At 38.8% G+C, this 27,946-nt stretch overlaps 1 protein-coding gene across 4 annotated transcripts in view; it reads left to right on the forward strand.

The window, feature by feature from the left end:
- Positions 1-27,946, forward strand: part of LOC134741094 (uncharacterized) — a 74,267-nt gene that overhangs the window by 11,525 nt on the left and 34,796 nt on the right. The window contains exon 3 of one of the 4 annotated variants that reach the window (XM_063673865.1): positions 1,000-1,024. The exons of the other annotated variants lie outside the window; for them this stretch is intronic. The gene's annotated coding sequence lies outside the window, so the exon portion shown is untranslated. Of the gene's footprint in view, positions 1-999; positions 1,025-27,946 lie in introns of those variants that run through there. 4 annotated transcript variants of the gene reach the window in all.

The following is a 27,946-nucleotide window of genomic DNA, read 5'->3' on the forward strand; positions in this document are numbered from 1 at the left end:
TGAAAATCCCTCATCCCATAAATGATTCGCCTATATATAGGCTGTAGTATCTTAGCAAGTAGATAGCCTTTGGGTATGGTTCTTCAGCTTCACACAAATCATTCAATTTGAGTTTGTTGCCGGTACTTAAGACAGTAAGTTCTTTTCAAACATAAATTTGAATTGTCTTCTAGACTTTTGGTCAGAATTATTTATGTCAGTATTTATTGTATTAACATAAATTGGACATGAGTTATTTTATTGCCCCGAATGCGCCGAGAATGCGCTGGATAAAGGTTATGATTGTAATTCGGATTTGTCATAGCTCGTAAAGGCACGATTGTTTATTTGTATTTATTGCCATGAATTGGATGTTTTCCGTTGTATTCCGTGTAATGGATACCAATGGCATGGCATTCTAAGAGGATTTTGTAAATCCGTTTCTTCTAACACTTTCCTATCTTTGGTGGTCTTGTCAACTTATAGTCTTGTAATAACTGTTATAGTCCCCCGCCGCGTCTGTATGTTTGTATGTTCGCGATAAACACAAAAACTACTAAACGAATTTTCATGCGGTTTTCACCTCTCGATATAGTGATTCTTGAGAAAGGTTTTTGTGTATAATTTGTGGACCCGTACGAAGCCGGGGCGAGTCGCTAGTTACTTATATATCCAGTCTGCAAATACTTGAGTACTGTCACCTTCTAATAGTGTCTTTCGAGAACTTCTTTTTTCTACCAATCGTTGTCGGTGCAAGTCGTCTATCACACGTACCTATTCTGTTATATAAAGTGTGCCATCTTTTACTAGGTACTTATATCTTTTTAGTTAGTGCATATGTACCATATGGTAACTATTTCCCTGCCTTCGTTCTTTATGGACAATGACACGTCAAGAGGTCTGATTACACTGTGCTGTGTCTGTGCTGTATGTTAAGCCCAAAATGTACCTACCTACATTGTGTTCTAATAGCCCAACATTAAATTCAAATTACGATAGCGAAGCGTCATCTATTTTCAGAAATGTCCCTAAACGCCACTTCACCCTCATTGACATTTGTTGTCGCTAACCGTTCCATCATTCATGTCCAAACACAAACACGACGTATCACATTGATATTATCCCGGCACAAATCTGTGTAGTGGTCGAATGGAGCATATTTGTGGGTGAAGAGAATGGCCCTCGAGCGGCGGGGGTCCGGCGTTCAACGGTCCTTGTGCTTTAATTTAATAATCGCATTTTGAACATGACGCTAAACCCACATAGCTGAACGGCGCGAGTTACTGTGACAGTTTCCATGAACTTTATCCTTGTATAATAAAGTTCAAAGTCATTGATTTGCTGTGCCATGATTACCTGTAGTGTAGCATAGGACATCGATGCGACAGTCTATTACTGCTTTGCTTGATTGTTTATCTCTGAGTAGTTACAGAGAAGGTGTGGGATTCAGAGGGGTCAATGGTTAGGGAAATATTACAAACTGTATTATTGTTATTAGAAATCCTACGAGATAAACTTTAGTAAATTCTAATTCATAGAAATTTGGTAAGTAGTAAAAAATTGGGAAAAAGATGCATAAATGGCAAAGTATGTTCCGGTTGAGAATAAATTTTACATTGAGTTGCGTAGCTAGCCTTCGTATGGCTTATCCTATTAGAATCTATTTTATAAATATTTCTGCTATATGTATGTGTGTTATCTACTCGGACGAAGTGCTATAAAATACCTAGATGTATAGTATATACCCCTGATAATAGACGTGGCTCCAATAACGAGATGAATATATATCCTTTAATATAAGTATTTTACATCCGTTTTTAAGCACTGGCAGCAGAACAGCAAAACATTCTTTAATTTGTTAATTATGTTGAAACCAATTGCAGTATCTATTCTTCATCACGTCAAAAACATAAAAGACATTTTCCATTACCTAGCTCTACCTGGACGTGGAGTATTCTATACCTGGAGGACTGTCCACAGCCTGGGTTGCTCTGCGCGTAATGGCGTATTGTTCGTGTTGGCGCCACGTGGATGCCATAAGTGTTGTGTAATATATCTCAGCATCATCAATGCCACAATGCTGCTTGTTACGGCAGTGCGCCCACGCTGTCTTTTCTACTAGTATACGTACACTCTTTAGCACAAATCCGATCTTTACAAGCAAAACAATAACTGTCAATCTCTAAACGCTGAGGCTTCTAGTAGACCGCGCCACTTACGAGATCTAAAGGGGCCCACTCACTATCAGTCCGCCGGACGATATCGGCCTATCAGTTGTTCGGAACTGTCAAATTTTTGTTCTAACTGACAGGCCGCTATCGTCCGGCGGACTGATAGTCAGTGGGCCCCTTTAGACCCATAAGGTGAGAATAGATTACACGGGAAATACGATGACTATTGATTATTGTTATTACATTTAGTGTCACACTCAGTCTTTGTATATGATCAGTTTTTATCTGTTGGTACTATATTTTTCAATACATATATTCGCCGTGTACTTAATAACTATTGAGGGAAACGATTAGTTTCTTGTTTCAATTTACATAAGCTTCGATAATCACATTAATAACTTTCGTACATACTTATTCTGTGAATTCGTTTCTCTACAACTCTAATATCTATCTACTTATTTATTTATTCAGCCAGTATCAACCTGTTGTATCTTTACTGTTGATTTTAGGCACTGCTATCTCAAGAGTCCCCGGCAAGCTCGGTTCTCCATACAAACGTAGTTGCGCAGCTAGATTGCTCTGAAACGTTGTACTTACAATGGGATAAGGTATATCATAGTTAAAAAAATACAGCCAATTTAAGTTTTTCATACAAACTTGTTTTTCTTCTATTTCGTTTGTTTTATAAACTGGAGCTATATAAACTAATTACAGACATAGATATACCTCATGTTATTGTATGTGCAAAGTTTCATTACAATCCAACACGAAGTTTTAAAATGAGAACGAAACGCCGTTAGTATGGGAAGGTGAAATTCGGCCGAGCTTGCCGGTGACACTTAACGTTAACGAGGATTTTAATCTAACGTACATAACATACAAAACAACTAAACTTAGAGAAGTTTTACTATGTTACACACTTCAAAATCGTGAAAAAATAATCACTGTAATCGACATCTGATCAGCTGAACGTACATATGAATCAGACACTTATTTTTCGCTTTTTAAAAATTGGTCTTTGATCTTTAACCTCGCAAAGTATGGTTAAGGGAACAACTGAGTTCCATATATGTAGGTAAATTAATTTATCATCAAATAACTTTTGACTAAAGAAAATGTACATTTTAAAGAAAAATCCTGGGGATGCGAGGGCTAGATGGGAGTCACATTCATAAAAAATAGTGCTAACACTAAATCTTCGCGTTAGGTTACTTAGCGCACCCTGGGCTTCTTTACGATGCGATAGGGAAAGCGCTAGTGAGGAGAACATTTTAAAAATGTTGAATTGGGTCGATAAACATTCCATGATTATGTTACCCTGGTTCTATAAAAGTGGACGCCTTAAATATGGAAAAAAATATTTTACAACCTCATTTCAAAACCGTTTTGTTAAATTTCTAATGTTTGCATATAAAAAAAAATCATTGAAATGCATTGTACCTACTCGCCACTACACCATAAACAAAGAAAGTGGACGTTAATCATCACTAAATGTCTTTATAGTGAAGTACCCCCATTTTATTTCGAATGTTAACGATTCAGCCCCGACAGTCTCCGCATCATAAGCCTTTTCATCTGTCAAGTCTTAACAGCCATGGAATTGGGCTATAATTTACGATTTTATCTCATACGGCACCCCGCATAGGGGTACTGGTCAGTGTTGTGAAAAAAAGTTGCAGCGGGTGATACAGGGATAATGGTGAGCGGTTACCGCCCGCAATGACCACCACGCCCGCTGTTGTGACTTACCAAAATAGAGTCGTAATAATGAGAGATGGCCCGCGTATATTGCGCGTAATTTAGAGTGATCGCCTAACGAGTAGGCTGCGGCCCGGGGCTGTTTGTCCGGCCGTGCTCCTGTTGAATTACTGCTCTGAGGGTGACTCAGTTTCACTTTTGTTGGCCACTTTACGTCCATTTTGAATTTATGACCCAGGTAGATAATAGATTGTTACGTCACGCTCTTTATAACGCGGTCAGTAGTTCAAATGATTCAGCCCGTAACAACAAATTTCGATAGTGCTGAGACGGATGGGCAGCTGTGCGGGTCGTGAAGCGTCGTCGAGATCGCTAAGCCAACATCCCAGATTGATGCTGTGCGAGTCGCAAGTGCCTGACAAATAGTTGGTCCGGCGGAGGCGTCGCAAGGCGTCTTGCCATAAATAAGGATTACTCTCGTGACCACGTAGTCTTGCGGAGTGGACACAGCACGAATCCTGTGACGTCTTCTGAGCCCGCTCAAGTCGTTTTGTTCTCGTGTCAAATGTCTGTGCTGTCCGCATCGTTTATAACTATCCACTTTAGCCTACCCGGTTCTATGCAAGATTAGTTATATGTATACTCTCATATAACTACTTACGTTTGGGTGTGTTTAACGACACAACGCTTCAGCTTCAAGATTTCTTCCTTAAGTCGTGAATCTGCGTTATTTCGGCGCCTAAGCCCCGAATTACAAGTTAGGAGACGGGTATCGAGTGGAGTGCGAGATGCGTTAAGCCAGGGCCGTTTGAAATTCGGCGGCGATGTTTCAATTGCAAGTGCGGCTTAAAGTCACCCCGCGAGGGAGGCGTCGAAACGTGCGTCAAACCCCATCTTACTTACGTTGTACGCTAGCCTTATCCTTGAACCTTTGTCTAATATAACACTGTAACGCTCTGGGAGATTTTATAATGAAGTTGTTAAATCGAATTTGAAGTTGTTTAACGTGCTGCATTCGCATGCCACCTATTGTTCTTTTTTATTGACCGCTAAATAGAACAAAGTGTGGGGGTGATGCACCAATATTAATGGCAAGGAGGTGGTATTTAGGCTGCTTAGTTGTTGATTGTTGCCATGTACATTTGTTAAACTGGCTGTAAATTCACACGCTCGATAGATCCGCACCAGAATTGGCTGAGTTTGAGAGTTTAAGTCGTCAAGATAATCTTCCTTAGACTAATTAGGGTTAGTATCAAAGTTTCATTTGTAGGGTTTACGAGTAGTTACTCGTATCTTCCCTTTCGAAGTCGTGAATTGTTTTAATGACAAGTCGAAATTTGTCTTAACTTTGTTACTCTGTGAGTTTGTCTTGAGACGAAGATCGTATCGTAGGTATCATAAATAGTTAGGGGATGGTGTTATCTTGTCAAAGTTCCAATTACGTGTATAGTTTATATATGGGTGTGGGCAGCGGGCAGCGAGCCGGGATCGGCCGATGGCTAGTCTTCTCACGTCGTAGCGTGGACCCAATTACAACCCGCCGTAGCCCCAATGGGATATAGATTTATTAAATATATCCATGCATTCTCTGTAATCCTCTCGTGATAGTATGTACCCTGAACACCAGACTATTCGTCAACATGCAGTGCTACGACTCAGTCCCTAAATAACGTCGTATCAAACGCGAACCCTTCCCTTTTTATACAACATGTCAGAAATTAAAGGGTTACGTTAATGTTACACCTACATATTGTGAATTCGTTACTTTTTTAAATGCTTTAATCACGGATCTACATAATAATGTGAAACGGGACTTCCCGTCCATCTGACAAGTTGATTGATGGCCGCGCTCCTAGATTTATTTGCTCAAAAAGTAGCACGCCACACGTCCGCGGAGCTTTTACAGAAACGGCCGCTGTAATACCTTTGTTTCATTTTTAAATACGGGCCTTTCATAATTAGCGTAATAAATTACAAAATGATAATAATGCGAGGGCCATCTTGTGAACGCTTACTGCCGCGCGTCGGGGGGCGCCGCCGGCGACCGCGTGTCAATCACTCTCACGAATATAGAACAATTCTTATTTTGAAAAATAAAATAAAAAAATCCGTATCACATTTATTTTCTATCTTGCTCAGTCCAGTTTGCATTGCGTTTGTGCGAGGGGAACGGGGTAATAAATCGGTCTTGTGGTAACATCTGTGCTTTATATAATAGACGCTTACGTAGGCTTCTTTTCGGGGATTCGATGCGAGCCCGGTGGGATCACTTTAACATGATTGATCTGTTTATTTTACATTTTAAAGGAACATTTTTACGGTTGCTTGTCAACTTAATAACAAAGTGTTTTATTTCGGGACACGTTAAGTTGAGTTTTATTGATAGGTTTCTTTTAACGTTATTATTTTATTCGTTGCATCGGGTCGAAATCTCAAATATCTCTAACATGCGTGTTTATAAAGTTGACGTTAAGTATGCGTTTAAAAGAAATATATAAAGTATTAAAAATATAGCTGCATTTTACAATTGCTGCAATTCTGCTATTGACAATCCAGCCCATCCGCTGGATTGTCTTAATATAAATAAATACTAATATAAAACTTAATTTCTAATCAACAATGTTCATCAATATTTTTTTGAAGTGATAAATAGCATTAGGAATTTTTAAACTATTACTGAAAACATTATGTTTTCATACTTTTCGATAAGTAGGTATATTTATTTTTTCTCATAAAAAAGACTCTTTGCCATCCCATCTTGCAGTCACTACAGCCCTCAAACAGAAAGCAATTAGTTAAGAGGCCGCCGAACATAAAAGCGCTACTGTCTGCCGGTGTAAACTTTGAGCCGCGTGCGCACGGCGATAACGCTATCCTAAAGCTCGCCAGACTGACAGGTGCTCGAATTACTGCTGCGTTAGTATCTTAAATGGCCGATTGTTAAATTGTATGAGATAAAGACATGGTTTTAACTTCAACCTGATTTAGGTATAGACGTTCGATTGTTTAGTATTTATATATGTAGCTTTTTACCGAAATGAATTATACAAGCTAAAAATATAACAACAATTACAGCGTACATGAACGTAAAGCTAAAGTTAAATGTTTGCTAAGCTTCCTACTTTCTTTGTAATTTTACATGTAAAATTTACATTACTTACTTACACAAAGTTAAGATAATTAGGTAGGTAAGTACTTGCTTTCATGCTGGCATCTTTCCATAACATGTGTGATCCATAACCAGTAATGAATCCTCTATTTATCATCATAGTGCCTACCTTTGTGTATAATTATTTAAAAAATATTACCTCGAAAGTTAATTTCATTCACATTACTAATAAACAAACGACTTTCTTTGCTTGTGTAATATAATAATGTAGTGGTTTTTTTATTCAATATTTATAAATAAAGAATGAGCGTAAGCGTTTAATACAGTTAGTGTTGCTCGTTAAGCGCCTGCGCCGATGCGCTGGCGCAGAAGCTATCGGAAGCAATTACACGTCGTTCACTTTATTAATTTTCATAACTACCCTCGCGACATCAAAGCGCGCCGCTGGCCCGCGCCCTCGGCCGAAACTGTGCCGCAAGTGAAATCGACAAGCGGATTTTGTATGTTATATGGAAATAGGTCAATTAAGTAGCTAAAAGCTCCATTTAAGAATTCTTCAGTAGACTAAAAAAATACGTGAGCATGAGCGTTTTTGTGAAACAATTTCAGATTCTTGAATACCACCGTACATAAGTGTAGGTACAGTAAAGGTTTTCTATTATACTCGTTTTCTATTATATTATACACGTAGGTTAGGTTAGGTTAGGTTATTTTGGAATTGTTTACATTTAAATGTTTCCGTGTCTACCTCGAACATTTTTATAAACTAATTTCGGGTAGTTTAGTGTTGTTTACTTAGATCTCCGTTGACATTTTGCCGGGACGTCAGTCTTTCCGTGACCACAGCTGGTGCACTTTCGCACAAATTGTTATACAGTATCTTTCTTTTTGTTGTCGATTATTGGAAATAACTTTTGATTGAAAAAAATATTTCTTTCTTTTGTTCTAATTAAAAAAATATTAACATTAGAGCATTCCTGAGAAGTAACCCTACGTGGGATTTCAGGGTTTGTCCAATGGCTAAGGACGACCTGTATAAGTATGTATTTATCTATGTAAGTATGTTTATATCGTCGCCTCTAGTACCCTTAGTGCAAGCTATGTTTAGTTTGGGGCTAGGTCGATCTGTGTAAGATGTCCCCAATATAAAAAAGAACTGGAAAACTTCACTAGAATCAAAATAATTTTTCATTTTCGAAAAGTTAAATTTCATTTAGTTTTCAAAATGTTTCTGCCTGTAAAATTTTGCAATCTTGGAAACATTTCGTCGGCGCATCAGTAACGGGTTTCATGTAACTTGCACCACATGGTACTACAAAGTACTTTGTACCGGCGCTTCTGTTTGCCTCGCCGAAACCCTTGAAGACCAGCACTCGCCTGGCACCGTCCCGTCCTTTGATCTCGACGCGACACTTAAATGCTTCTTCTTCTTTTAAACACGACTGTACTCTACATGTATATTAGAGTAAATTTTAACAAATTTGAATTTAGGATAGGCAATAAAAACACGAAAAAATTTTTACTAAACCTTACAGCTCGTTTAATAAAATTCTATAAGTAATGAATTAATGTTTCAAAGTATTAATTTCATTAGTAAAATAAATAAATATTGTAATGTAACTTTTTTACACAAAACAGAAATAATTTCCTGACGGAGTTACCTACTTATAATTTAAGTAAGTAAATATTGTAAAATAGGCAATAGCCCTATGTCATTTACTACCATTCAACCATAGGGTCAAACACGTAAGCATTATTCTCATATGCATAATAAATGTATAATACGTGTACTTTTTAAAAATAAACAAAAGTAGAACCAAAGGATAACATAAATCAATAGGTATACCCAAACAAAATTTACATGCATCACGAGAGGTGAACACTGGAGCACAAGAGACTTATCTCGCTAAAACGATTCCCACATAAATAAAGCTCATCGGATATGAAACCGTATTTACATAAGAAAAATATAAAGAGGCCTAACTAAACGATAGGTCCATAAGGGCGCCCTATCGGGCGGGGCACTTGAGACCCGGCGCACGTCCGCGGGGAGCGCCTTTAATAACAATACGAAATATCAGTTCGTTCCTCCGATCGCAAATCTACGTCAATAACATATCCAATAGTAGCGCTCAATTCATTTCGACATAATCTAATATACCGGGGCACGTTTCCCGCCTAAATCTACCGCCACATGTCGCCAAGATGGCCGTCCGGGAACCACGAAGAAAAAGGAGACCACGAATCGGTAATATCTTTCGAGTCCATAAACTTAAACGTTTATTTGTAGCGATATTTTGTCCTTTTGCGGATATTGGTTTACTACGTAAGCAGCGGGCAGCGGGTACCGGGTAGGGCCGGGCATGCGGATAATAAGCACCTATCAAATATTTACGATTAGGCAGCCGGAAGTAGGTAGGACCGGTGAATGTTTGCTGAACTGACCCCGCGATTCACTATCAAAGACTATCAATTGGTGTAATTACTTAATTTGGATTTATACTACTTATTACACAGGTTTCTGAAGTTGCACTATTATTATGCGCAGTCTACAGTCCAGATATAATCAACATTAAATAGAATATAAATATAAACATGAATAGTTACTATCAATAACAATATTCTTTTTGATTTTAACTGCGTATTAGTAAGTCACACCCAAAAGAAGACCTACTTTAAGACCATCTCTTTTGGGCTATAGTCTGGTTGAAGGGTCTAACGGTACCTGTGGTTAGGTACTTGTTCGCATTAGAAACCTATTGTAGTTTGAAAATATTATTAGAAATATTATATTTGAAGTAAATATCCTTACCTATATATTTATTATATTCATGAAACATATTCCAGGACTAGGTACCGACTTCTTGATACAAAATAGTTGGTACACAAAATCTATTTCACCAGAATAATACCTTACACAAAGCTATTTCTTTACGTAATTACCTTAGTATAGGTACACTTGAGGTAGCCACGTAGCTTCCTCAGCAACGATAGCTGCACTTACAATGGAAGGCAATTTGGGCCCACCGTCGCGTTCGTCAGTACAAATAAACGCACGAAATTGCCTCAATTAAGCCATCCTTTCTAATGTACTGATTGATCAATCATCGGGCACAATCGAAGTGCTGCTTTGTCTTGGGCCGCATTGTCCGCGGACGTGATGCCCTGCTCGTTCTGAAATGTTGCAGACTAATGAAAGCGGTAGAGGAGCGATATATTTTCTTTATGTATATATACGAACAGCCTCTGTTCGGGCTATCTCGGAGTTATTTCAGTGTTTAAAACTGTATGAAACAGTAAAAAATTCACTCATTGGCAAAATGTTAAGTAGATATGAGTAGATATATGTAAAAAAATTACATACATCAGTAGCATTTATACAATCAGTTTTGACCGATTGTTGTCAGAAGTGTTTCAATGTGGTTTCGTTATGGCAGCCATTCTCAAAGTGTGCTCCTAGGGCTCCGCAAACCCTCTGTTGGGGCTCCGCGAGAATACTTGGAATAATAATTTAAAAAAAAACCAGCTCTTTTATAGGTATGTCTGGTCTACAGTGACAAACGATTTTTTTTTATTTGGGTCTCCGTCAAATATTTCGCTTCCCAAAAGGGATCCGTCACCAAAAAAGTTTGAGAACCGCTGCGTTATGGTACCCTTTTTGGTGCCATTGGTTGTTAATATTATAGGTACAACACTAAATAAATACTAATACTTCAAGATTTGAATTTAAAGTTATCTCAATACATAGCTAAGAAGAATAAAGTACGATCAATTATTTATGTAGCTTCAGTACAGTACCATAGTAAAATAAAATACAACGAATTTAAGTTTTTCATACCAAACTTGTTTTTGCTATATTTCGATTGTTTTATATACTAAAGCTATATAAACTAATTTCAGACCTAGATATACCTCATAACATTGTATGTGCAAAGTTTTATTACAATCCAACACGTAGTTTTAAAATGAGAACGGAACTCCGTTTGTATGGGAAGGTGAAATTCGGCCGAGCTTGCCGGAGACTTAATAAAAAAGTTTAATCGGAATCGGTTCATCCCTTTGGGAGTTAATTTGCCACATACACGTTAATCTTAAACCCCCTCTGCTTATGCCGGGGGTTAAAGATACGGTTATTCAAATACAGGAGCACTGTTTTTACATTTCTTAGTATAAGCGCTGGTGGAGTGGTGGCCTAGCGGTATTAAGGGCGTGCGAGTCGTGCGACTTTCAATCCAGAGGTCGCGGGTTCCAACCCCGGCTCTTACTAATGAGTTTCGGAACTTATGTACGAAATATCATTTGATATTTACCAGTGGCTTTTCGGTGAAGGAAAACATCGTGAGGAAACCGGACTAATCCCGATAAGGCCTAGTTTACCCTCTGGGTTGGAAGGTCAGGTCAGTCACTTTCGTAAAAACTTGTACCTACGCCTATTCTTGGGATTAGTTGCCAAGCGGACCACAGGTTCCGATGAGCCATGGCAAAATCCCGAGACAACGCAAGGAAGATGATGAAGATGATGATAAAAAATATATACTTACCATACATACGTAATGTAAGCATAAGCATACATTTAGAGATGGCTTACGCCGCCCAAAAATTAATTGATCGGATCTCGGTTCCCAGAGGAAACGGCGCGGAAGAGTATATTTAGGTATTGGTAGTTGCTGTATTTGTTTAGATAGATAATCATCTGTTGCATTCTCAGTCGTGTTTAAATGAAGGCATAACCTAAAATCTATGTATAGTGCCGGTGCATCTTTACTTACATCAATAAATAAAAGCGCAAGGGATTTACTGACACTAATATCAAATCAAGACCATATTTTTAAAACTGGACTTCGCCTCCTGTTCTCCACGCTACCACTAAACAAAAAGACAATACAAAACAAATCCAAGCAAATAGACGAAATCAATCGCACCTCAATCAGTAGAAATGAAGGCGCCGAAGGTGGATGCAATTTGTCGTTGATGGGTCGGGCAGCGCACTCGCCACCGGCACGCGTCGAATTAAATGGAAATCAATAGCGATCGCGCACGTGACGGACGACCCTTACATCTCGCCGCCGTTGGACTTGGACTACATAGTTGCTGCACGGTTAAGGGAAGCCTTATGTGCTGAATGCGAGGTTCATACTAACATTATTATCATCATATTAATATCATCCCCTGACGCAGCCCAATGGCTGAGAACCTTGGATATAAACCTGTGACATACCTGTTATATTTTCGATTTATTTGTGACTTTTTATGCCATTCGATTAAATAAATAAATCATCATATTCGGCTTACCCGTTTCGATAGCAGAGGTCAATAAATGATCTTTTCAGTTTCCTTTCTATTATAAAACATAATGTACAGGTAGCGCCAATTTGAACTAATCAACTATATTATGTCAAAATTACCCAGTAGTGATCTTACAGAAAGTGATTGTCGTCGGTCGTCGAAACAATAGAGCGCGTGATTCTATCTCGGGGCCTTCCGAGCATTGCGGCGCGATTACGGGGGCGATCACTGTCCGGTAAATAATACCCTCCCATGGAATCTTCGCAGCTTTCCTGACTCTGTACAGCTACCATAATTTAACTGAAGTTACTACAGAAAAGAAAAAGGGTTTTTACGCCGTAGCCAATGTTCCCCAACATTTTTTATTTCGTTTAAAAGTTCGCTAATTGAATGCCGTCGTTTAGAGCGTAAAGCTTAGCTACTTGATCAATTACTTTTTAATATCTACCCTTTTTTTGGAATCGAAATTGTTTTTATACAGCCCAGTAAATTTAGAGATGGCTTACGCAGCCCAAAAATTAATTGATCGGATCTCGGTTCTCAAAGGAAACGGTGCGGAAGAGTTTTAATTAGTGAAAAAAAGCACCAACTTCCGACGTAAAATGCGGGAGACAAGGGTGGGCGTAGCGGAATAAAAATCTCCCGCCGTAATGCGGGCAACATTTGTGTTAGGAAGACGCCTAGTAATGGAAGACAAATTTCAATATAATTTGCAATACATAAGCGTGTTACTTTAATAGCCCAGAACCACCCTTCAAATTAAATGGGGCTTAAGTTTTATTTTATTTTTTCCTCCGCTCAGCTGGATCGTGTTGCGGGCGCGTAAGCAAGTGCCGGGCGGGGTGCGGGACTCCATAAGGCGCCGGAGAAAAATATAATCCGGCCAAATTAATCGTTGCTACTGGCAATAGTGCCCCGCGATACCACCAAATCAAATTAAGGACGCGCTGTAAAAACCAAATTAGTGCCCGTTTTAACCGTGAGAGGGTATTTAGTTACAAGACGTTAGTTCAAATCCCGCCATTTTCATTAACAATAAATATCCCCTAGCAGTCGCGCGGAATCCTTATTGTTTTACTTTTTACACCCTTGTGTCCCGGGCGGGATGTAGCTCGGACGACGTCTTCTACTAAGGCCCGGGCTAATTTGTTCTTTTTGTTTGCTTACTTACAGGGCGAAGGTAATAAAAATTTGTGTTGCGCGAATTGTATGGACGTTAAATTTTATATTGCCGGTCCAGGCGAGTTTTGCATTTAATTGGGAAAAATTTAGGGTCGCCGACGCTTCTGTGCGGAATCTTAAACTGTAATTGAACGGCCGTTACAACTTTTTTTTCAATGGTTTGGGCAATCGAAAGAAGGGGAGCGGAGATTTACAGAATTATGCGGTTCAACTCTAAATTGCATTATAGAGATAGCGATATTGGCTACGGTGTAAGTATGACTATGGGTAAATCTTTTCAAATTGCCCCGAGTATACCGTTACGAGTAGATGTCGACCGGCCGCGCGGCGACCACAGATGCAGTTATCACGAAGGGGTGAACTTGATGTGTTTTTTTGCGGCACATTGGCCCTTAATTACAGGCGATGCACGGAATTAGAGGGCGGTGGTGATCTAAAACAATAAAGTGACTGACATTAGGCCCAGCCGTTGCAGATCATTCTCTCCATAGGTAATTTGATCACATTTAGCCTCATTAGTAACTATTTATTATTCATTACATGTTCACAAATTAGATGACAATACCCTGTCATTATCCCGACGAATTTACTGCAGCTAGGTTGATATCAGAAACTATTTTGGATATTGGGATATTAAACGTAAACACCTTTCCAGTCCAACAGAATTACTTATAAAATGACATAGTAGGTAGGTACCCAAGTAACTTATTTTTAACACGCTTTTATTAGGTCGACCTGTATGTAACTAACTATGTAATGGAATTCAAGGTAACTAATTTAACCATCTTCCCGGTTTCCGATGAAGCTAAAAATTTGCATACGCATGTAAGTCGGGTGACAATGCAATATTATGGTACCATCGAGCTGATCTGATGATGAATACAGGAGGTGGTCATAGGAACTCTGTGATAAAACAACGCAACCTAATTGTGTTTGGGGTTTTTAGAATTGTCTCGATGAGTATTAGTTGCCTGTGGAAAAAAAGTACAGTCAGCGATAAAAGCTTGTACCAAAAATGTTTTTTTTTTTTGCAAAAACTTATAAAATGATGCCCCAGTTAGATTAGTCCTACAGCTACAATAGCTACATAACATTCGTATTCGTAATCATAGGTAGGTGTAGGTATTTATTAAGTAATCTACCTAAGTTTAGTATTATGGATAAATAAAATCTACCTACTGATAACTGACGTTAATATAATTCTTTATTTTTCAAGTTCCTCGTTTATTGAAACTAAAACAAACCCATTCCGCCAGAATCCATTTCACAGCCAATAAAACACCTTTTGGGGTGAGATTTATCGTGATTATTACGACTGCCATTTTGACCATCTGCCTGAATCGGTCCCTGTTTGTGCTGCAGTAATTAATTTAATTTTTAACGCAGAATTAAGTGCCTAGTTCCGTGGCTAACACATTAAATGGATATTTTAAGGAAATAAGAGTTATTAATTAATTATGAGCAACGAGCGCATGTCAGATGCTTAAAAGCAGGTAGGTAAAGGTAAGCTCCTTTGCATTTATTATATTTGTAGTGAATTATATGAACAGCAACATTTTCGGGGTTTACGAACGCAAATTCAGCATCGCAAAGTTAATACTTGATTTGGATACATAGGTTAGGTAAGTTCGTGTTAAAGGAAAATTCGGTCATGGACACTTATTGAGTTTGAAATTGCAAGTAGGAATTTACAAATTTTTGCCGACTTTATCCTTTTTTACCGACTTCAAGATTTCTAAGGAGGAGGTTCTAATCTCAATTCGGTTGTTTTTTTTGCTTTTTTTTTATGTTTGTTACTCCATAACCCCGTCATTTCTGGACCGATTTTGAAATTCTTGTTTTAATTGTAAGACATACAGATTGGTCCCGTTTTTGTCAAAACGCAGTTCTGATGATGGGATCCATGAGGAATCGAGGGATTTTAGTACTTTCATCAACAAATCAAGCATTTAGATTTAAAAAAGTGTCATTTGATGAAGTGGACCCGCTGATGATGATCAGTATGGAACAACTTCAACGACGCATAGCTCACGTTTGGCGATGTGTCCTCTTCGTTATGTTTGTTAAGCAAGTTAAGTTTTTAAGATAAATTTTTGTCAAGCTCGAGTTCTGATGATGGGATGTAACATTACATAATTCTAACCCACTATTACGCAATGGCAGTGCGCAAACGAATGCTACTAATTATATCCAAAATTTGTTATATATATCAGCGATAGATTTTAGACATGATTTTTGAAGGGGCTTCTTTATTAAAACTGGAATTTAAAACGGTATTTTGCAAAAAGAAGCGGATTAAAAGTACGAGGTACGAGTAGGTACCTTACCTACGAGTACGAGTAGGACCTTATATTTAACAGGTCTAAGTAAACAAGTCACATTTTATTCAAGGTGACATTTGGAATTATAAAATATATCACAACAATCGGTGGATATCAAAAGCGATATGTGTTATTTAAATGTCAGAGTGTTTTGTTGTCCGTCATTACAGGCTGAAAAGCCGCCGAATATCGTAATTATAAATTATTAAAATTACCACGATGATTGCAGGAAACGTGTTATTTAACGTGGAACGATACGATCTTATCGGCGCGATCCTAATTCTCGACGTGTGGATATTATCGTTCGACCTGCCGAAATCGGACGGCTGATACAGTCCGTGTATACAGTCTGTGTATGTATACCTATATCAATTTGATATGTCATATACATCATGACCATTTCTACTGTTTCTAATGTGAAAAGTTATTCACTTGTTAGGTTAGGTTGGTTGTATAACGCTTGAGATACACTTAACTGCATGCCAATTTTTAAAAGTAAAAGTATCTTCCAAAATCAGAAATTAACATTATATTATACCTTACTTAAGGCCTAATACAGCAAATCTATTCTTTGTAATATCTAAATACATAGCGCACAGCAATTTGTCATTGTGATGGAGCGCGGTAGGTAAACAAGTGAAACACGATAGTCCGCGGCGGGACACCCCCTATAAGGCGTTATTATCGAGACAAAGCGGTCTGTTTGTCTATCACGATAATCTGTTGGCTGCTCATTTCAATTCCGTGTTGTGTAAACGCCCTAATGGATGCCGGTAATGTGACACGCTTGACGATTTTACTCACAAAATTGTTGTACGAAACTCTATTACAGTCTAATGACAGCCACCGTCTAATTGCAAGGTTATTACGTTTTGTTGTGCACGCGGCTTAATGATAGTGCCGGTAATTATTGGGCGAGGTGAAACCCTGAAGATGTGTCGAATTGAATCGTCGGGCGGGTAATGACGGCTCGCGGCCGCGCGCTGCCGGATGCCCTGGCCTGGCTGCCATTCCCTTTCAGTGCGCGAGCGCAGGCGAGCCCAAATCGTAAACGATCCACTGTAACGTGACCTAAAGATCCGTAAAACCTTTGCATAATCTAAGAGTACACTTTTATAGATTCGCCTGACCTGTGAGCCATGAAACAAACCGCTGACAGTGTCAGCATCAGTGAATCATTATAACCGTGGCCAGTCAAAACTGGCCCGTGCTCTGCAAGTGAGACAGATCAATTAATGCATATAAATTAATTTAATGCAGTTTTTCCTGGAGGCAATATTACATAATTTTCTTACATTTCAAGCTTGAGTTACACAATAACCCTTCCGAAGCATCCATCGTAAAGATCCGCATATCTTATAATTTGACGTTTTCGTGAAAGCGTCATCATTATTCAGCAGCAAAAAGTTAATATAATGCTGTCACGACTGTCATTAAAGTTGTCTGTGAAATATGGAAACGCGTGTAATTCCCCGTATCGCACGATCTCGTCGAAGATTTGGAGCGACGAATAGTTTTCGTGAATAATTTACCAGACAATGGACTGTCAACTCTTCTATTCCATTATGTCGTGTTGGGGCATCGCATGACACGAGAAAGCCTGTCGGTAAATAACTTCCCATTATTTGTTTGCGCAACTCTGTGGAAATTGCTTCTCATTCACAATGCTATTGATAACTGACATTGTTGAAATGGAGGTTGTCATGTCATGTAACGTAGCCTATCCAATATAAATTAGTATTGGACAGGTAAAGAAACCTGGTAATATCTAATGATCGTTTGTACTTAAAAATGCCTATTCGACGCATTGTTTTAAGGAAAGTAGCTCTAAAGTAGCCTAATTTCTGGTGACCAAGTTATGAGCAATTTAGTAGGTCGAAGATCACACAAACACCTGTATTTTAAATTTATTTGGCTGCTAATGATTAAGAAATAAGAAACAAGAGCCTATATATTTATGTCAGCATTTACAGCACCAACACCTGAAGAACAAGGCACCGTAGTATTTCACACGCGGGCTCGAGTCGATCCAGTGTAGATATATTGTTACTAAACCGTGTGTGTAAGCGGATTTCAGTGGCGACTCCGTGGTGCTCGCGGAGCAAGACTCTGTAGCTGTCAAAATAACAGTAGGACAAATATAAAGGAAATAAATAATATCTTAAGTACCTAATAACGAAAGTATTATGTAGTGGATAGGTTATCAAAAACAGAAGTTAAAAATGGCGTCGATATGTATTCTTAAATTTTCTATGTATTTGGCTATTAGCTGCTAAATGCTAGCGTAACTGTTTGGGCAACCGCGATGACTGTATCTAGCAGACATTTCATGTCCACCCATAAGGCATACCTCTTGCAATTTGCAATTAATTTGAGATTGCCTATATACATTGGCTTTCTAATAACAATCACATAAAAATACAGTAGCGGCAAAAAATCTATCATACCTATTGCTATTTTTTGCAGGCATTCATTAGAAAATTCGTGAAATTAGACTTAATATCATGTAAACAATGATTGTATCATTATCACGACCATATGTACTTACGTCCCACTCACTGCACGTGGCAATATAAGCAGCCACGTTAGCACAAAGCGGATTGGGGACTTCACACACACAAATTAATGTATTTTATAATTATTGAAAAATGAAGAATAAAACCTAGACGGATCGATTTTTCGCCCTCGTTAGCCTCTGGTTTGAAAATTAAATCGAATCAGTACTTTACAATTTAATTACCACGGGGCTACAGTTTGATAGAATTGTCGTTTTCATATGCCCCTATATTGTATATTAACAAGTGTAATTATCAAAAATGTAAAATTATAAGAAACAGAAACAAAAATGACCAACAAAAAGAACACGACGCTAGTGCAGGGTAGAGGTAGATGGCTTGGGTAGGGCTGCACAGTGCACCGTCATTGAAACCGAAGAAATGTTGGATGGATTTGAATCTGTGCCGTGTTCCACGGATACACCTGCTGGTGGCTCGGATTATGGAAATCATAATTTTGGATCTTAGCCAGCCCATTACTACACTAAAGGATCTGTTCCACCGGTCATCGATGGCTTCACCGAGATGTTTGATGAAGGTGGACATTTTTGCGCAGCGAAGACTCCATCGACGGATGTGACGAGGGGAGTGAAAGTTGCGTGACGCTTTTCACAGGCGTTCGAGTATTTTCTTTTTTTTATCTTCTTCGGCGGATTTTAGGACGGATGCTACCGGACGTGAGATAAAAGAGGGAGCGTCGATGTCTACGACACGGATATCAAATAACGCCTCCCTCTATGCATCCCAGACGCCGCGGCAGCAGAGATCCCAGTGAAGTCCATCGTCGCCTTCGGTGATGATGGGTTCTTTGACCACGTTCCCCCAAGCGTGCTGGCATATATGCCCTATATTGTAAATTTCATCGAAATCGCTAGAGCCTTTTTTGAGAAATTACCAATAATGTTATGCAAATGTCCTTGAAAATATATGATAGATTATTTGCCGCGACTGTACATATATTCCCCTTTGCTCACCTTCTATTAAAAATCGAATAACATTCCAACTGCCTACAGCTTTTGCCTACTGGAGTTTGCTGCATCAAGGAGCCCCACCGACCTTTTATTTTTGCCGTCGCCTGAGACGGACGGGATTGATTTACGGGACGAAGTGCGAGATACCCGACCCGGCTTACACCTAGCTAAGCCGAAACACACGGCACACGCCGCACGTCACCGTGACGTGGGTTTCATCGGACCCCATTAGGCGATCGCGCTACTACAGTCTAAGAACAACGTTGACAATGTAAAGTAAAGAATACCTTACCTACATATTTTGATAAGATAATTTTCCCGTTTAGATTTTTCTTAAGACGTTTTCAGTTTATTCCATTAGACATTTGGTCTGGCTACACGCACAATTAACGTTGCTTATCCTTTGCTTTACATATTTGTTAACTTACACTTACACCCTCGATTATACCACCTGAGATGGTTGCAGATTATGCTAGCGTTTTAGTAGGAACAAATATGGTCTTTATAATGTTTAGACTAACCAAAATATTATAATTGTATTTCGAATATTCCATTCAACAAAAACTGCATACATTATAAGTAAAGTAAATTTCATCCACGTTTCCTCCGGCCCCGGTGGCCACGGTATTCTTCTCGCGGCTAAAATCTTTACTTTAACTCAAAATTTCGCTTTTTAAGTTATTACACCTATTAAACGAAAAGTAAGAAGACACGTTCGGCCATTAAAGGAAGTCTTAAGCTGGGCGGGCTGAAGCGCGGGATATTATCGCGCCGCTTGTTGCCCGCGTAAAATAATAATGGGCGAAGTTCCGCCGCCGCCGGCCGCCCGCGCGGAAAACTCCCGCGAAAAACTCGACGAACGCCCCCGGCTCGCACTTAACTTTCTTGACCGCTTGAATGTGACGTCACTTAATTTATAAACACCTTCGCGATTTACTTTGACGGTTAATGACACCGCTTTTTGTGGCTGCTGTGATAATGAATGAACATATATCTATTTATTCGGCAGGACTGCTATGAAGTAAATTTTCCGGAAAAACTATACTTATTATGATAATACTAATACTTTACTAAAATGAATTGCTAAGGACCCTTATGTTTACTTAATTCTTGCAATTTTGTTAATTTCAATATCACATTGCAAAATAGATTGAAATTTGAAATGCATTATGTATTCGTGTAATCATTTGATTAAATTTTCACGTAAATAATGTTTAAATAACAAAACTTCCGTGAGACACAGACATATTAAATATATTAATAACGGGTCACTCACGTGTGCGAAGCTAGGACAGTTGCTGCGTTCGTCAAAGGATAGGGAGCCTTTGAACAGTCCGGGTGTATACATGATTCCTTGCTCCTGTGGGAAAAACTACATAGGAGAGACGGGCCGAAACATTTCCACCAGATTGTCCGAGCACATACGTAGTATGAAGAACAGGGATAGCCGGGGTTCTGCTGTGACGGAACACGTATTGGATTCGGATTCGACTCACTATATACGTTTCGATAAGGTAACCGTGCTGGCGAAAGAAAAGTTTGTGATTCAGCGAAAAGTACGGGAGGCTATCGAAATTGGTCGTCATCCGAATTTTAACCGTGATTGTGGTTGGTCAGTGCCTCCGAGCTGGAAAACTGTTTTGGGTACTACGTCGGTGGACAGTATAGACGAACCATTAGCGAATGACGTAGTGATCGAGTGTTGTGTGCAACCCATCATTTGACAATAATGCCGTAAACGAGGGTAGTTTCTCGCCCCCCCTGCCGCCACCGGTGCCCGCGCCGAGTCATCGGGCGCAGAGGGCTGCGGCCCGCAGTCTGCGCCCGGTCCGTCACCGTCGACGCAAGCTCCTGATGACGCTCCTCGGTACGGAGTGAAACATGTCGAGCGTTTTCGACTTAAAACACGTGAGTGACCCGTTATTAATATATTTAATAATGTGTATTTATATGAATTTCATGTTAACATTTTTTCTGTACAATAAAGTGATTTTACTACTACTACTACTATATACACAATACAGGTCATTCGCCAGTGGGTATTTTAGTTTCACATTGCAACTGCGATATATCATGTCACGCGTCGAGTCCACTTCGATAACGACAAGTGAAACTTTGACTCGGTACAAACAGTCGGAAAATCAATAACAGAAACCACAGAGAGCTGCGGCCACTCGAATAAATACAGCCCGACTATCCAATAAAACACGTGAATCGTTTACAATTAAAGCTTTAAATCGCCAATAGGTGTTGCCATAAATTGGACGAGAAAACAATCAGCGAGCGCGCGTCGCTCGCAATTAGCGCTACGCTGCTCGATAAATTTGCATTAATGCTCTCGAAAAATCCGAGCGGCCATAATTTTCACGTGCCATCTGTATTGCATCGACTGTAACAGTAACGTACGTGTAGTGCCGGACGCACTCTCGTACGTTTTGCTTGGCGACCGCTGCCAAACACGGCGTGTGTTTTAGGTACTCAAATTTTTATTGACTGCGTTTCGGCCTATGTCCATGTGACGGTAACGGTCGCTTGCTCGCGTGGAAATAGAAATTGTTACCCAGATTGATCGATACGCTTCCGACACGTACAGCTATAATATATAATAATTAATATATGATATATAAATGCTTTCGCAAGTTTATTTTAAATGCTAATTGAGCAGCATGAGTAGGTAGGTAGGTATCTATTACAGTATAATCGTGAATATTTACACAAAAACAATATGTTGGTTTTAAACTACCTCAAGGCCAGGAAGATAGAGTTCATCATCTTCCTCGCGTTGTCCCCGCTTTTGCCATGGCTTATGGGAGCCTGGGGTCCGCTTGGCAACTAATCTAATCTATATCTAATTGGTCTGAAAACCAGCGCCGGGCATCTCGGCCCGGCACACGCTGAGACTGGAAACCCTTTGCCCAATTGATTGTACTTATTTATAAATTAATAATTGTTTTTTCTTATTCTTGTTTTATGTAATTTTATTTTATTTTCATTTGTACTTTTATTTCATTTTCTTTTGTATTTGATAATGTGGCAATAAACAATTCTTATTCTTAATCCCGAAAATTGGCTTAGGCACTAGTTTTAATGAAAGCAACTGCCATCTGACCTTCCAAACCAGAGGGTAAACTAGACCTTATTGAGATTAGTCCGGTTTCCTCAAGATGTTTTCCTTCACGATAAGTTCCGAAAAACTCATTGGTATGAGTCGGGGTTCGAACCCGCGACCTCAGGATTGAGAGTCGCACGCTCTTACCGCTAGGCCACCAGCGCTTCTTCTCCAGCGCCACAGGAAGATGGAGTTACATAAATTAATTGTTATACACAACTCTTAACAAACGCAAAACACAAAAGCTACTAATCCAGTAGTTACGAGTATCATGCAAACAAAATAAGTTATAGTCCTAAAATGGTAGAACTAGTACTAGTGTTCCTTGGGGGAATTGTGTCCTCGCTGAAAACTGTACTATGCGATCAGTCCTCGCGCGACTCGCTGCTGCAAGAAATGCTAGTCGCTATCCCACCCATTTTCACGTCCGTGGTAAAAAGATTTGTAGCATCATATTCTAACGAAACATGTAGGTAATTCATCAGCGTAAAATGTATATAAAACTTTCAACCCCTTTTCGATCCTTAACAATGTGCCTATGTCCTAGTCATTGTATAAAATTACAAGATGAAATCAGGCAAATTACAAAATTGGGATAAATACACGGCAGTGTATTATTGTCCTAATTTTGTGCCTATTTCAATTTATACTTAATTGTGTAGGTACTATATATATATATATATATATATATATATATATATATATATATATATAGGTATATAGGACATAAGCTTGAATTTGAATCATAATCATATAAATCAAGTTCTCGACGGACCTCCGTCGCCGCCGTATGTGTTGGCTAAACCATATTATATGTACTTATTGAGAATATAGCTTATTACAGAACCTGATTTATATAATTGTGATTCAAATTCAAGCTTATGTCCTATAGTGCCTACACAATTAAAAAAAAGCTTTCCGCTCTGATATGTATGTCTGTCGCCCTATGTATGCTTAGATCTTTAAAACTAGGCAACGGATTTTGATGCGTTTTTGTTTTAAGATAGAGGAAGGTTTATATATTATGTATAATTTGTAAAGGTTTTGTGTAAATTAGTTGAACTACCCGTGCGAAGCCGGGGCGGGTCGTTAGTTAAGTAAAAATTGAAATACACCCCATTTGAGGGCTGTCGTTTTGCGCCATCGTGATTAACGAATAACAGAACCACGTCACGTAAAATATAGGTACCTACTTAGTGTTTTTTCATCACACTTGGTAACAAAGGGATGGAACCAAAGAGGATATAATAGGATAGAGCGGTACTGTCATAGTAAATTTTGTAGCCACAGTAAATTCACTGCCATCTATCGACACTCGATTAAAACTAAAAATTAAGATGTATAAAAATACCATAAAATATATTTATATATGGATAAATGTTTATTTTTATTTTTATTTGCATTAATTATTTTTATAATATTTTGACCCATGTTCTTATATATTCCTTATATGTACTATCATTTTACAATTTTTGTTAGTAAGTTGTAGTAAAAAAGAAAAGAAAATATGTATGTTAGTTTAGTCTTATGCGTAATGAAATATGGACCCCTTCTGGGTAAAGGCCTCCTCCATCCTCTTCCATGCCTCCCTGTCCTTGCCCAACTTAATCTAGTCGGCTCCTGTCACTTGTGTAATATCATCAGCCCACCGTGTTATTGGTCGACCAGCATTCCTTTTTCCAATTGGTCCCTTCCAACGTGTGGTTTCTATAGTCCATCTTCTGTCTTTGAGTCGTGATATATGTCCAGCCCATCTCCACTTGAGTGAGAGCGCGTGCCTGAGAGCATCAGTGATTTTGGTTTTGTCTAATGTTTTCGCTCTTTATTTTTTGAATCCTTCTAGTTTTTAATATACTTCTTTCCATTGCTGTTTGGCTACATTTGATTTTCCGTTTTATTTCGTCTGTAAATGTCCATGTTTGGCAGGCATACAATAAGCACTTTATTATTAGACATGGGTCAAATACAGTCTTTTTTAGGTGCAAACTGTAGTTTCCTTTTAGAATTTCTTCCAATGTCCTAAATTCTCTCCAAGTTGCGTTGATTCTTCTTGTTACTTCCTCTTCGTTGCTAGACTTTTTAAATGACAGCTGCTTTCCCAAATATATGTAGTCACTGATATATTCTATATTGTTTCCTTTTATCACGATGGGTCTTTTGCGATGGTTGGTCATAATCTTAGTTTTATTTATGTTCATTTCTAAACCAATTTTTGAGCTTTCGTGGTCGAGTGAGCTCATCATTTCTTCAAGGTCTTTAGCAGTTTCAGCAATTATAACTATGTCGTCAGCGAACTTGAGATGGTTCAAGTAACGTCCATTTATCCGTAATCCCTTATTTTTCCATTCTAATTTCTGAAAGATATTTTCAAGCACTCCATCTATTACGGAGTTATATCTATCTGGATAAATGCATTGGCTGTCTGCGAGACAATGAAGTCCTCCTGGTTCTAAGTCTTATTATGTAGTTATTTGACATTTGACAAACGTTACTCTCGGGAGCTAAAAATTTCAGAGCTGAAAGTTAATTGTACGATCATCCCGCTTTAAGTACCACTTCGCACTTTGTACATTTACTTACAATATAAATAAGTCAGATATAATATATCGAGCTCAGAAAAAGTTTTAAGTGTAATTTTTCTTAATTTAAATCTAACAATTTATAAAATGTTCAATGATGCCTCACATCAGAATTGAACAGTTTTATTTTGGCTTTTAAAATTTATTTGTTTCTTATGAGTGTGATAAAACTGTGTGTAACGCGGGCGATATCACTACACCTTACATATAACACACAGGTTTTCACCTATCAATAGTGATTCTTGAGAAAGGTTTAGGTGTAAGTATAATTTGTTAACCCGTGCGAAGCCGGGGCGGGTCGCTAGTTAAAATTCGAAACTCATGTCGTAAAAACGACCAAACTTGCAGCTTATATTCGATTCTCATTAACAATTTTGGCCATGTCGCCCTCGTTGCACATTCCAAGTTCCTACTAATATCCTCATTAATACATATTACGAAATACCAACTTTGAGCCCAATACTATATGGGTAAGCAATGTGAAATACCCCCATTTCAGCGCTGCCGATTTACTCCACCGTGATTTACGTAACGCCCCCCGCCTCACTGCACTTTACACTTTTGCAGCTCCGCGCGCCCCAACGCCTATTAATTGATATTCGCTACGACACACTCGCTCTCTGATATAAAACCCGCGCCAATAAAATCACACCGCTTCGCGCTTTCGAAATATTAAAAAAAAACGACTTCGTTTGGCAGTGCCGGTGTAGTTAACGTTGCGCGGGCTAAGATAGGATAGAAATCAAATAGGTACCTAAGTACCTGTGTTTGTCAAATTAGCTAAAATGGGGGGCCACGCTGAAGTTTTTAGATTCTCAATTTCTATCAATCAATAATATCAATTCATCATCATCATCATCATCATCATTGGCTTTTGAGTCTATTACAGACTATGCAAGCAGTGTCTTATAGGGCGATAATGTTTCTAGGGTTCCGTACCTCAAAAGGAAAAAACGGAACCCTTATAGGACACTTTGTTGTCCGTCCGTCTGTCTGTCTGTCTGTCAAGACCCTTTATCTCGGGAACGCGTGGAGGTATCGAGTTGAAATTAAAACCATATCCTGACTACAGTCCCTTGAAGCTGTAAAAAAACAATGTTAGAAGATTGATTTTTTAACTTAGAAGTTAACGTAGTTAAAAGATACGGGTTTATGCCGCAAAAAATGTATATGTCGACACTCAAGAGAATCAAAATTTTTAGGGTACTTCCCGTTGACCTATGTGGCTACCACCAGTTTGGCACTGACACTGACATAACTATCGAGAACGTAACTTACTTTCTATGCATGTCGCTCGTACTTGCATATTAGTGCGAGCGAGATGTATAGAAAGTAAATTACGTAGACGCGGTAGACGTTAGCGTATATGTCAGTTTTGACACTGTCAGTGACTCATAGTACGGGTACTAGAACTATGAAATCGTTTTACACAGTACAGGAAAAAATCTGAAAACTATAAATTTGTAAAAAATAATTTAAATTTGTACGGAACCCTCGGTGGGCGAGTCCGACTCGCACTTGTCCGTTTTTTTAAACCAATACAGGAACGGAGAACAACACGACCACCACTCACGTATTTTTAGGCACACGTGGGACATGTTTCGGAGGCCCTAGGTCTCCATTTTCAAGCACTATCAGTGCTTTCATATTGGTTTCTTAGGACTACATTAAACAATATCACATTAAAGACGCAGTGATGGATCGCGTTGATGAGATAACTGACCTGGGGCTGACCTTGGACTCGAGACTTGACTTTAGGACGCACGTTACCAACATCTGTAAGCAGGCGAATAAGGTCCTGGGGTTTGTCATGAGGGTATCTAGCCAGTTTCGTGACACTCGTGTTTTGCAGCTGCTATACAACGCCTATGTTCGCAGCAAACTTGAATTTGGCGCTTGTGTCTGGGATCCACACGAAAGCAATTATACCCTCATGATAGAAAAAATCCAGAGGAAATTTGCTAGATTTCTGTATAGGAAAAAGTTTGGATATTATCCTTATTTGTATCCATCACTGTTTGTCAGTGGTATGGTCGGGATGGATACATTAGAGTTGCGGCGGAAGTTGTTACTGATGGTACATTACTATAAGCTACTTCGCAACCAAGTCGCGAATCCATCTGCACTGTCTAGAATAGGTCTATTCATTCATTTGGATATTGGTTTATAAGAGTTTAGACTCTTACTGTCAGTAAGCATGTACAATTTTCCTTTACGATCGAACCTACCAGAAAAGGACAACCCGTTTTTCTGTTTTGTTTCTGTTTTGTTTCTTTGGACGTTTTAAATTATTATTTAGTTGTTATACATACAGGTATACCGAAAATAAATCAACAATGGGTTAAGATGCATTTAAAGTCTTTGGATGATGCAAATCAGGAAATATTCGTATGTGAATACAGATGTAGTGGCCACCGGTAATTTATGAATCACATTTCCCATAAACATAAGAAGTTTATTCGTCCACTAGGTAAATTTATATTTTCGTCAGATTGGTGGTGAAGTCGTAAAACAGGAGGTGTTCGTTTGTATTAGAAAATTATAACATTGTTAGTCAAATGTTATCATCGATACACCAAAGCCTAAGAAACAGTGTCTACGTTTAACGTAGGCGGTAAAAAGAATTTGGCTTGCCAACTAATAGTGGTGTCTCAAGCTACATTATAACATTCGGAGCCATCTCGAATGGCCCCGTTTTCTTAACTACGTCTCCAACCGATAAATAGTCAATCAACGTGCGAATATAAGAAAAACTACATAAAAAAACGTAGAGTTTAAACACTGAGAAGTTCTTCATTGCTTTTTGATGGTATCATTATTTAAAACCGGGATTTCGTTTATATAGATTTGTTTCAATTTGAAAGCCAAATAGAGCGAGGGACACACGTCGTGGTGTCACTCCGGGCGTCAACTGCGATACGTTGCGTTGTTTATGTCTTGGCTGTGTGTTTATGTGGGCTGATTGCTTCGGCCATGGATAAACGAA

This window comes from Cydia strobilella, chromosome 4, assembly GCF_947568885.1.
Source record: "Cydia strobilella chromosome 4, ilCydStro3.1, whole genome shotgun sequence".
NCBI lineage: Eukaryota > Metazoa > Arthropoda > Insecta > Lepidoptera > Tortricidae > Cydia > Cydia strobilella.